General features: G+C 51.2%; 1 long non-coding RNA gene across 1 annotated transcript; it reads left to right on the forward strand.

The window, feature by feature from the left end:
- The first annotated feature begins 8,016 nt into the window (after positions 1 to 8,016).
- LOC141424691 (uncharacterized) lies at positions 8,017 to 12,341 on the forward strand. Its single transcript, XR_012449541.1, has 3 exons — positions 8,017 to 8,165; positions 9,747 to 9,841; positions 11,314 to 12,341. It is a non-coding gene; the product is annotated as an uncharacterized lncRNA (long non-coding RNA).

The following is a 12,341-nucleotide window of genomic DNA, read 5'->3' on the forward strand; positions in this document are numbered from 1 at the left end:
TTGAGCATGGTGGTATATACTTGTAATCCCAGTTACCTGGGATGCAGAGATAGAAGGCTATAGATTGAGGCCCAGCCCAGACAAAGGTGCAAAATTCTATTTCAAAAACAAATTAAGGGATAAAATCAGAAGAGTTGGAGAGATTAAGTGGTAGAGCATTTGCCTAGCAAGCACGAGGCCCCAAGTTCAAAACCCCAGTACCACACACACACACACACACACACACACACACACAAAGTCTTCACTGGGGTTCTGCTACATTCCAGGCTGGATTTTACAGCATTGAGCAAGTCAGATGAAGTCCCTTCCCCGAGGAGTCTATTAAACAAACTCACGAATTAGTGTTTAATTACAAGGTCTGTTAAGTGCTTGGGAGGGAAAGGGAGTGAATCGGAGTGAGAATCTTTAGAGGAAGGCTCTAATTTAGGTTGGGGGTTGGGGTGGGCAGGAAGGCTCTCTGAGGAAGAAGTTTAAGCAGAAAACTTGGAGAGTGAGGGGAGCCAATGGCCCAGGAAGGGGTCAACCCAGTCGGACCCAGTGCCCAGGGAAGGGCAGGGCTCTGATCTGAGAGCAGAAGGAGGCACTGAAACAGGAAATGATGGGGCCATGTCTGTTTGAGACATGGCTGCTGGTGGATGGGGATGGAGGGGAACACAGGTGTGGATATGGGGACACAAGTAAGAGGTTGTGGGAGTCGCAGGGGTGCTGGATGTGATTAGGGTTGGAAAGATGGAGAAGATGAGCAGACATGAGGTAAACTTAGGCTGCTGTCAGGAGGTGGGGCCAGGTAGTTGCCCCTGGGTCCTTCCAGGACCTCTTTGGACCAGGCTTTGGGATCATCAGGTGTCCCCAGCCTCATGCTTACAGGAGTCTGGGTCCCTCATGTGGCCTAGAAAATGCTAAACCCTGGACACTCCCTATGTCATGTCTGGGGACGTGGGGGAGGTGCCCTGACCTGATGGGGCAGGAGCTGGGTCAGAAAGAGCCAGGCCTGTGCCTCCCAGTCTTCCCTGATGGGCTGACCCATCCTCAGCACCCCACAGGAGCAAGGTGGCAGGAGGGCACAGGGGTGGGGGCTGAGTGACAGTGGGGTCTCTGAGGGAGGAGCAAAAGCCTTGGCCTGTGCTGTGAGGACAGAGGGGTTAATGCTTGCCTGGGCTGATCAAGCTGCAAAGCAGGGTGCCCCTCCCCCCACCTGTGATTAATTCAGTTTGGTAAAGCAGCATTTACGCTGGGAATTTAATCGTCATTTCTGATGGTAAAGAAATTGAAAAATAAATTGAAAGTGTCAGGCGGTGCATTAGGGTGGGTGATGGAATGGAAGGGGCCGCCCACCCGGTCTCCCCATTGGGCGGCAAGAAATTAGGCAAGTTGTCGTTGGATCAAGACAATTACAATATCAAGAACTATGGTGGGGGAAGAGAAAAGGGAGAGGGGCAGAGGAGAGAGAGGCTGCAGATGAGGAGAAGGGCCCAGAGTGATGTCACAGCACACTGTGGACCAAGGGACAATAATGGACCTGGATGGCCTTCTTTCCACCCCCAGGCTGTGGAGAATGCTGAGGGGTTCTGGTTCCAGGAGACAGTGTTCTCAGCAGCGCTGCCCTACCATTTAGGGAGGGTTTCTACACCCCCCTACTGCCTCTGTGCTTCAGGCATGGGCTGCCATGAGAGGGACCCACAGCCAACGGTCTCTGTGGGGCCATGTGAGTTTACAATGACCCAAGTTTCAGCAGTGGCTGGTCTCTTCCAGAGGGCTTCTGACCCTGGTGGGGACCAGGACTTCCCCATCAGAAGGGATGATGTTAAAGGAAGGATTGTTTCTCTCTCTGACCAGGGTCTCCCTGGGGTATGCCCCATCTCCTCTCTCAGTCTGGGCTCTTGGAGGACCACAGCCAAGTCAACCCCTTGGGCAACTCTTTGTTTCCATCCTGTCCTCCCACTGTGTTGGCTGGAACCCAGGGTTGGAAGAGTGTGGAAGTCCCAGTGGCCAGGTCAGCTCTACCCAGACCTGGGAGAAAGCAAGAATGATATATGGGGAGTCTGTGCAGGAAGCACAGGACCTGCCCCCATAGGGTACCCAGGCTGTGAAGGACCATGCAGAGCCAGGACTAGCCCCTTGCTAAGATCTCCTTCCCCCAAATCTGGAACAAGGGGAGCTCAGTGCTACAGGGCAGGAGGCCTGGATTCTAGGCACAGCTCATTTGTTCGTTCATTCATTCATTCACTCAACAAGTATCTCTTGATCGCCCGTATCGTGCCTGGCACTGAGGATGCAGCAGTGCAACATCCCTATCCCCGTGGAGCATTCCTCCTTGTGGGAGAAAACTGATGATAAACAAGAAATGAACTAGGAAGATCATTTCCAAAAGTGGTACATGCAGAGATGGAATTAGAACAGAAGGGTGTGGTGAGGAGCTGCTGAGGTGGAGTCCTTTGGGTGAACACTGTGTATGAGATGGAGCTGCCCTGCAAGGAGTCATGGGGTGGCCAAGCGGGGACCCGGGGAGAGGATTGGCAGGAGATGAGGTTGGGATGGTCCAGGGCTCTTGGCCATTAGGAGGGCTCTGAAGCTTATCCTGGGAGCAGCAGAAGCCCTGGGGGGTATTAAGCAGGAAGTCACACTTGCTGCTGTAATGAGAATGACCTGGCAGGAGCCACTGAAGGTGCCAGCCTGGACCAGAGAGGGGTGGAGGTGGAGGAGAGAGGTAGGGGACCCCAGATACCCCATGGCTTCCTGTTCCCCTCATCATGAAGGGAAGCATTTAGGGTTTGCACGTTATGGTGGCCACCTCTTCCTGCCCTCTTGTCCAATGGCAACTCACCAGCATGTTCTCCTTTAAACAAATCATTTTATGTACCAACTCAGGGTGGCCTAAGCAGCCCAGTTCTATCTTCAGTTTGCAGTGTGAGCCTGGGGGTTCACTGCCCTCTTTTAGGACTCAGCTTTCCAGTGAATGAAATGGGAGATGGGTTGGCTTCTTTCTAATGCAAACACCCTGCTCTTCTGGAGGAGGGTTCCTGCCTCCATTTCAGCTTGGCCTTGCTTGCCCTTGTCTACCTCCTCTCACTCTCATCTGCTACCTCGGTACCTCTGAGGAGGAGTCAGTCCAGGTGGGGAGCTGCTGAGCCCAAAGGTACTGGAGATAGAGGCTATAGTTTTGGGGTAGTGAACCTTAGGGAGAAAGGTCTGTAATGTCTGTGCCTCCATTGTCCCCCTTGGAGCTGAGGCTTCTGCAGGCAAGGATCTGGTGCTTAGAGCCTGGTGGCCTGGTGGTCCCCTCTGAGGGTCCTAAGCTCCCTGTGGAGAATGCAAAGTCAGGAGAAGAGGCTGGGTGGTAGTGATCAGCTCAAGGTGAGCCATATTTCTCTTCCTGGGCACAGATCTTCCTGAGCCACCGGAGGGCAGCCCGAGGCCCTCAGGCCTTGTGGACACTTCATGGAGAATTCTCATCCCACACAGTCATGTAGGCTCCCTGGGGCTGGATGGGAATCACCTGTCCAGGTTGCAGTCACACTCTGCCCTTGGGAGGACAGACTGGTCTTTAAAAGAGGACACTCAGGGCCCTAGCCAAGCCAAGTAGCAGAGGTCTAGTGGCTGAGCCCTCCTCCTGGGCCTCAGGACTTGAGGCCCCATCACCAGCAGAGATGCTCTGCCACATGTGCTGTCACTACACTGTCCCCCAGTCATGCTGCCCTGAGGTGGATAACCACTAATAACTGAGGCCTTGCCCTATGCTGGCACCATGCACACAGCCATGGCACACAGATCTCATGACTGTGGGAGGAATAGTCCCTGTGCCCACTCGAGATGAGGAAGAAGAGCTTGGAGACGGGAAAGAAGCAGCCCACAAGCAGGGCCTGCAGTCCCCAGGTCTCTGGCTGTACCTGCACCCATCACCCACTCCTCGGTGTCCTCATCATCTGCCACTGAGCCACTTCCCCGCCCTGCTCATGACAAGATACTGTCTGCTCCCTCCTTCTCCTAGCTTGTTGCACATGCACGCTAACCAAACACACTCATGTGCACATGCATGCTCGCAATGTCATGCACACGTGCACACACGCAGTGCTCACACTCATTCACACATGCTCACACGCACACACGTGTTCACACATGCATGCCTACACGTTCATGCACAGTCTACCCCTCATTCATACACACATGCTCACACACACACACACACACACACACACACACTCATGTGCCTTCACAGGCACCCACATACCCTGGCACGTGCCCCTCATCCTCAGAGGTGTGTCCACATTCACATTTGGCCCCAGACGCCCCTCTGTAAGAATGTCTCTCTTTGGCCACAGCCAGAGCCCTGGGGACCAGTGGCTCTCGCCTGTAATCCTAGCTACTCACAAGGGAGAGATCAGGAGGATCATGATTTGAAGTCAGCTCAGGCAAATAGTTTACAAGACTCTACCTTGAAAAAACTCATCACACAGAAAAAAAAAAAAAAGGACTAGAAGAGTGGCTCAAGCTGTAAGAGTGCCTGCCTAGCATGAGACTCTGAGTTCAAATCCCAGTGCCACCAAAAAAAAAAAAAATTCCCTCTTAGAACTCTTGCTTCCAGGTGTGTTGTGACACTCAGCATCACACTGAAAGCTGAGAGGAGAGATGGAAAGGGAAGCCAAACCTCATTTTCATTATCTGTGGCAGGACCCCATGTTTCAGGCGATTATTATAATTTAACATGTTGTTATCAGTGATGGTGGGGAGGCAGTGCACACAGCTGGTGACGAACGGTGAGCAGGTGGGGCTCTGATAGCGAGGTGTGTGCAACTTCCCGTCCTTCCCCCAATCCTGTCCCAATTGGACTGGAGGACAGGGACAGGGAGCTCAGAAAGGAAGTTGAGAGCTATTCTTCTAGGTCACCCGCAGCTGAACAGCCCAAGAACTCTTGGCTGGGCCTGGAAGACAAGAGGGACCAGGAGGTCTCGGCTGTACCCAGGGGCTGGTCCTAGGGAGGGAGCAGGGGTCTAGATGCCCACATGGTGGGTCCCATCACAGGCTGTGCCATGTGTCTGCCTGGAGTTGGCCTGGCCTGGGCTCTGGCCTGACCCACCTCATGACCTTGGTGTGTCACTGAGCCACTGGTGTGGCTTTTGGCCAGTTACAGACACCTTCTAACCAGGTCCTCACTACAGCTACCTGACAACCAACCACAGTGGAAACTCTGAGGGGGCGCGGGGGGCTTCCCTCCACTGCGCACTGACCTCAGCACCTGACAGGGCCTGGCCCCCCGGAAGGGTCCAAGGAAATCTGCTCAAAACAATGAGAATGTGTAAACAAACAGGACTGGTTCACATGGTAGTCTTTCTTATTCTCATTAACAGCAGGAGTCTGAGTCTCAGAGAGGGGAAGTGACTCACTCAAAGTCACACAGCAGGTCAGGAGGGCAGGGGGCTAGGCAGGGTCAGTCAGGGTCTGTCTCCTAGGAGACAGAGCTGTCTGCATTTGGATGATAAATCAGTGCTCCAGCCACCACCTGAGGACCTCCGGTCAGCAAGTGTGAGGCCCAGTGATGGGGCCTAGGGGGTAGGGAGGTGGGAGGGAGCAGCCTCGTTTGCATAAAGGTCCCACCTCCTCCAATCAGCCCGGCCAGTTACCAGGAGGCTGACAGCAGAGATGGGCAGAGCTGGCCAGGTCCTGCCCAGGTCAGCATCTAGGCCCCTCACTGTGGCCCTTTCCAACTGCTTTTTTTACTTACTTGACCTGCTTAAGTCTTCCCAACAGCTCCAGCTCTGCACCAAGTGCAGGAATAATCATCTCTGTTTTACAGATGATGCCCAGAAAGACCGTGTAATTTGCCCAAGGTCACGCAGCAAGTCAGCAGCTGACCCAGAACTGACCCAGGCCCTGACTCCCAGCCCTGGGTGCTGAGTTCTGCCCCTCTGCCTTCCTCCTGGCTGCCCTGGCCCAGGATCCTATTGGATGCCCCAACCTCAGGCCTGTCCTACTACCACCAGCCTCTCTGCTCCCCAAATGTCTCCATCCAGGGCTGGGCTTAGCTGCTGCTGACTCCCCTAGTCCCTCCCCAGTCTATATCCCTGAGCCCCAGACCCTTTCCCCAGACACAGGTCAGGGAGACACAAAATACTGGGACTGTAGGAACCTCAGAAAGGGTCTGGTCTAGTCCCATGGGGAGCCATGGTCCCACTGTGCTCTTCATCTCCAGTGCTTCTGACTGGGTGAGGGCTGGGGCCTGACTCCCAAGGTAGAATTGTTGGGGGTATCACACCTGGGCCCAGGGACCCCAGCCTGCTCCAAATTCCTGGCATCTCCAGCAACCCATATCTGGTCAGAAACTGAAAACAAGCCCTAGTCCATTCTCAAAGCACAACTGGTACAGGGATGAGGGGCACTGGTCACATCCATCAGACCCCAGAGGACCACCAGGGCTGCTCCTGGGCAAGTCCTGGCTGTCCCTGTCTCCTGAAGCTGCCTTTTCCCCTGTGCAGTGAGTGGCCAGTCTCCCTCCCCAGTTGTCGTGAGGGTTGTGGAGGGATGTGAGCACATCTCTGGTGTGGATCGACACACAGGAGGCGGTTATCACACTGTGGCTGACAGATTAATGGCTCCAAAGATGTCCACTTTCTAATCCCTGGAAGCTGCAAACTTGTCACTTGGCAGTACAAGACAGAGGAGATAGGGCCACAGGTAGAATTAAGGTTACTAATCGGCTGATCTTGAAATAGAAGGACTCGCGTGGACTCTCCGGGTGGCTCAATGGATTTCCAGGGCCTTCAAGTAGAAGGAGGCCACGGAGGGGCAGGAGAGGTACAGTGTGAGGCTGGCTTTGGCCTGCTAATGACTGTGCAGAGCAGGAACGGACTGTGAGTCAGGGAACATAGGTGGCCTCTGGGATCTGGGTTGACTTGAAACAGCTTGTCCCCTGGAGTCTCTAGAAGAGAACACCACCTTGAGTCCAGTGAGCCCTGATGTAGACGGCTGACCTGCAGAACTCTGAGCTAATGTGTATTTGTATTGGTTTAGCCATTAACCTGGTGGGAGTTTGTTACAGCAGTCACAGGTAGTTAACACACGTGCAGAGCCTATCCAGCTCCATTAGGGCAGAGCTAGGGGAATGATGCACCTGGGAGCTCAGCTGCTGGATTCAGTCCTTGTCCAGCTGTACTGGTGCTGTGACCTCTCTGTGCCTCAGTTTCCTCATCTGTACAAAGTGATAATAAAGGTACCACCCTCATCGGATCTTGGTGAGGATTAAGTGAGCTAACATTTGTAAAGTTCTGGAATGGAGCGAGGCACACACAAAGCCCTGGATGAATGTCAGAATTTGGGAATGTGAGGACAGAGATTTTATTAACATTAATAAAAGTGTTGGGACCCCCATGTGCTGTGAGCTGTTCTTTTAGATTGGAAGTAGTGGGGAGCAGTGGAGAGGGCTGTGGAGGTGGGTGCAGTTACCGTCAGCTCCCCAGTGCAGTGCACTGTGTTCTCACACTTGATTCTAAGCCTCCCTTCCTCATTCCTAGAATGGGAATAACTGCAGTCCCTACTCCTGAGGATTTAATGAGACGATACAGGCAAATCACTAAGCTCCATGCCTGGCACACAGCAGGTGCTCAGGAAATGGTAGCTTCTCTTTTTATGTCACAGCTGCTCTCAGGTGTACAAGAGGAAATACATGATGGACCGTGGCTACCAGGAATGCTGAAGTGCCTCTCAAAAGCAGTCTGTGATAGAAACAGTGGTGCAGCTGTGGGAAGTGGTGCTCTGTACGTGCCAGGTCAGTCTCCCAATCTTCACACAGTTTGTGGTCCCCAGGTCAGTTCAGGGCTCCTTGCAGCCAGCACCCAGTTTGGGAGCCTTGGCCCGGGTCTAGTTAGAGCTAGTCAGAGCCAGTGGGGATTTCTGACACCTATATTTATGGTGGCAATGACACGGACCAATGGTGACCAGTTTTGCCTCCTCCCTCCTGCCCAGCCAGAGCACAGGCTCCAGGGCAGCCTGGTACTGTCCCTGAGTTTGAGTGTCTCCATGCACCCATCTAGTCCCAGACACTTGGGGTTGTGGGTCTGATTCTCCTGGTGAGTACAGCCTCGCCTCACAAGACAGGCTGAGGTGACAGCCGGCTGCTGTCAAAGCCCATGTACTACATTCTCTGCAGGGACACGAATGAGCACGCACCTCTGGTATGTTGAGTCAAATGCAAATGAGATCCATTCCGTGGTATCATTTAATTAGCTTTGGAAGGTGGAGCGGATGTGGAAAGGGAGGAGACAGAGTGGGAGAGAGGTAGAGAAAAGTGTAGAAAAGGCAGAGGGTGAGGAAGGAAAGAGGAAATGGGGGGGGGAGTCTTTGTATTAGCTCTCTAAGTTCCGCTGGAGTGGAGGGCAGGGCTGGGCAGGACTCATTCCCACTAGAAAAGTGAGGACACCAAGTCCTCTGAGCATGGTGGCAGGTGTTGGGGCCACAAATGGAGATGAGAGCAGTGCCTTGCCTCTGTGGGGATCACAGCAGACAGAGGGGGCAGCACTGAGCCACCAGGCACTCAAGTGTGTGCCTGTGTTTGTGTGTGTGCACGTTAAGTGCCTTTGCATATGTGTGTATGTGTGTGTGCTGTGTGTGGTAAGATGTGTTTATCTGAGTGCATGTGTAGGTATGAGTCTATGAGATTTCTCACATGAGTGTGTGAGCATGTGTGTAAATGTGTGCACAAGTGTGAATGTGCATGGAAATGTTTCTTTGTGTGCACGTACATATGGGTGTTAGTGGACACACATGACAGCATGTCAACGTGTTTGTGAGCACATGCAAATGTGTTTGAATGTGTGCGTGCACACACACATGAACGAGTGTGTGACAGTGGGAGTACACATGCTCATGTGTGTGCGTGCATGTGTGAGCATGTGAGATGAGTGCATTGGGGACTGCGTGTGAACAAATGCTGTACAAACATGAATATGCTTTTGCAAATGTGTGCATATTGTATGTTTGAGTGCAGGCATGTGAGAATGCCTTTGTGTATTTTGAGATCTTATATGAGAATGGGCACGTGTGTTTGTGAGTGTGTGCATGTATGTGCAAATGCCAGATTCCTCAGGGGACTGTTTAGAGTGAATAGTCTAGTGATTTAGGAAAAAGTGGGGGCTCAAACAGCAGCTCTGCCTTATCTGTACTGTGTGTCCCTTGGCAAGTTACTTAATCTCTCTGGACTTCAGTTTCTTCCTTTATAAAATTGAGATTAGAAAATACCCACCTTATAGAAATATTAGAAGACTTGCTCTCAGTGATCTATCCAAAGCCCTTAGAGCAATGCCTGTGCATATGCGGCTCTCAAAGCATCTTAGCTAGGAGAGAAATAAGAGCTGGAAGCAGCAGAAACGGATCCCTGCAGGGATCAGGAAGTCTTCTGGAAGACTAGCCACTAGTGAATGAATAAAGATGGAGGACAGGTCCTGGGCTTCTGGTGTTTCCCTGCCCCACACCGTTTCTCTTCTTTAGGCCGGGCCAGCCCAGTTTCCCTTTGCAAATAGCTCCCTGCCCACTCGGTCCGTCAGATGGGGCTGACCAACCTCTGCCTCCTGCCACTCAGTCCTGGCAGGTCGGTCAAACTCATCCCTGGCTATAGTGATTGTTCTGGACGTGGGCAGATAACTCAATCCAGGCCAGTGAGAATCACATCAGAGACTTTTTTAGAACTATCAGGAAAGAGGGTCACCTAGCCAGGGTGACAGAAGCCTGACACCACTGTGACCATGTCTCACCTCCAGGGGGAGAAGAGAAGGGAAGACCATATTCTAAAAGGACACCATTCAAATCCCTGGATCCAGCCATGCCTAAAGCTTCCAACTCTTGGATTGTTCTGGTGAGTGACCAAAAAGTCCTCTTTTTAAATTTTTTTTTTGTTTGTTTGTTTAAACTGATTCACTTGCAAGGCTCTGAGTGACATTGCACATTGCTGGCAAAGGGCATGACAGGTGAGAGGCTGCAGAAGAGAAGTTGGTAACCAGTCAAGACACTGAAGCCAAGTCAGGGTGGCTGAAGCAGAGTGGGTGGTGTCTGTGTGCCAGGGCCAGGGGACCAATGTTTGAGGAGAAGCAGGATGAGTCAGGGGGGGAAGGAAGGGGTCTCAATTCCATCTAACTCCCGCAATCCAAGACCCGAATCCAAGACCCAGAATAGATAAGGACTATTAGGACCATAAATACAAACTAGTCTAATATCTCTTAAATTAGTTTTTGTTTTATTATTTTGGTTCACTTTATTATTGCCTTATTGACTTTGCTAAGTGATGCACAAATATGTATCATATATATACTTCTGGTGAAAAGATGGAATCTGCTGTGGAAGGAGAAAATTGCCTCATTTCACACAGTGGGAGTGGGGTGCAGGTGCAGGTTGGTTACATAGCTCACTGAAAGTCAGAACGAGACATCATGAGACACCTGGGGTCAAAGGAGCCTTCTATGTCCTTTCCATCTTATGCGAAGAGGCTCTTGGGACTAATAATGCTGACAGCAATCATAACAGCTAACGTTTTTATGCTTGCCGTGTGCCAGCCACTGAGCTAAGCTGCTCATTTTTCCTATTTTGAATTAGTCCTCACCCCAGTCCTCTGAGGCAACTATTGTTATCTAGTCCTCACTTGGCAGATAGGCAGCCGCCGTACAGAGTTGAGTATCTTGTGTGGCACAGGGAAGAGAACTCAGGCAGTGTGGCTGCAGAGCCCATGCCCTCCTCCTGGCAGCAATGTGGCCTGTCAGAGTGAATTTCCTTTAGCCAGACACTTCCACCCAGAAGACAGAGGGAAAGGAGTGGTTCCGGAGCTCTGGAATGCCAGGTCTTCACCCACCTCTAGGGTTCTCCGTGGTGCTGAAATGCAATCACATGAGGCAGAGCTGATCCAGCACCTTGCAAGGCCCATCAGCTCCTCCAACTTAATCTGTTGGTTGGTCATTTTCTATGCTCATTCTGTCCTGCCTGAGTGAACTGTAAGGCTCAAGTTGTGAAGCTACTCCACACACACACACACACACACACACACACACACACACGCACACACACACGCACACGTGTTATAACGACATATTTCTATGGAATCCTAGTTCCCTTCAGGAAGGCTTTAGCTGGAATACAACATAAGGTAGTCTAGGAGTACACTGGAGCCCAATGCATCTTTCTCGTCATCTGACATGATTCCTATATTTCTTTTTATATTAAATTTTATGGCATTGAGGTAAAATGCAGAAATCTTAAGTGTACCTGCAGTAGATTGTAAAAATAACCTCCAATTCTCCTCCCTGCACCCATAAATACTCTTGTTATGTGGCACTCTAGATCCTTCCACCAAGAATGGAAGTCCAGCTCCCAACTTCTTCAGCATGGATTGGTGAATGACTCAGCTTCATCCAATGGGAACTTCAACAAATATCAGACAAATGGAGGCTATACAGGTGCTTGCTCTGAGGGGCCTGCTTTCTCTTGCTGAACTTGCACAGGTGGAGTTGAACCTGAGCTAGCCTGCTGAAGGAGAGAAGCTAGAAGGAGGAGAGTGGAGGTGCCCAGCTCACAGCTTCCCAACTAGCAGACGTGTGAGTGAAGCCAGACTAGGTCTCCCCGCGGCAATCCACAGCCAGCCGACCACTGACCCGGGAGAGATGAGCTGAGCCAGCCTAGACCCAATCGGCTGTACAGACAGGCAGCACTGTGGGCTGAATGTTTAAACACCACCAAACTTGAAGTTTGTTGTACAGCAAAAATGGATAGAGAAAGCATTACTAAATTTTGTAAATGTGTTCACTCACACAACCAGCACTCAGTTCAAACTCTGGAATGTTCAAGAACCCCAGAAAGTTTCTTTGTTCTCCCTTGTAGTCAATCCTTCAACCATCTGAGAGGTCTGCTTTTCTGACTTCTATCATTATAGGTTGGTTCATCTTAATGGAACCATAAAGTAGGGTTTTTTTTTTTCAGACTTTCTTCCTCTTCCTCCTGCTCCTCCTCCCCTCCTCCTCGTCCTCCTTCCCATGTTGGCAATATTCACATGTCTGGTGTGCATAAGTAGTTTCTTCACTTTGAAGACATGCTATGTGGTTCCGTTTTATCCATCTTCACAATGCATTTCTCCATTCTCTTACAGGTAGACATTCTAGTTCTTTTTTACTACAGTAAATAAAGCATTTACGAGCGAGATTTGTTGACATAGGCTATCATTCTCTTGGGAACATACTATTATGGGTTGATCTTCCCAAAATGTATATCTGGGGCTGAGGGTGTGGCACAAGTGGTAGAGCTCCTGCCTAGCAACCTTGAGGTCCTGAGTTGAAACCCCAGTGCCACCAACATCAATAAAAAATAAAAAGAAA

Source organism: Castor canadensis, chromosome 7 (genome assembly GCF_047511655.1).
Source record: "Castor canadensis chromosome 7, mCasCan1.hap1v2, whole genome shotgun sequence".
In the NCBI taxonomy this organism is placed as follows: domain Eukaryota; kingdom Metazoa; phylum Chordata; class Mammalia; order Rodentia; family Castoridae; genus Castor; species Castor canadensis.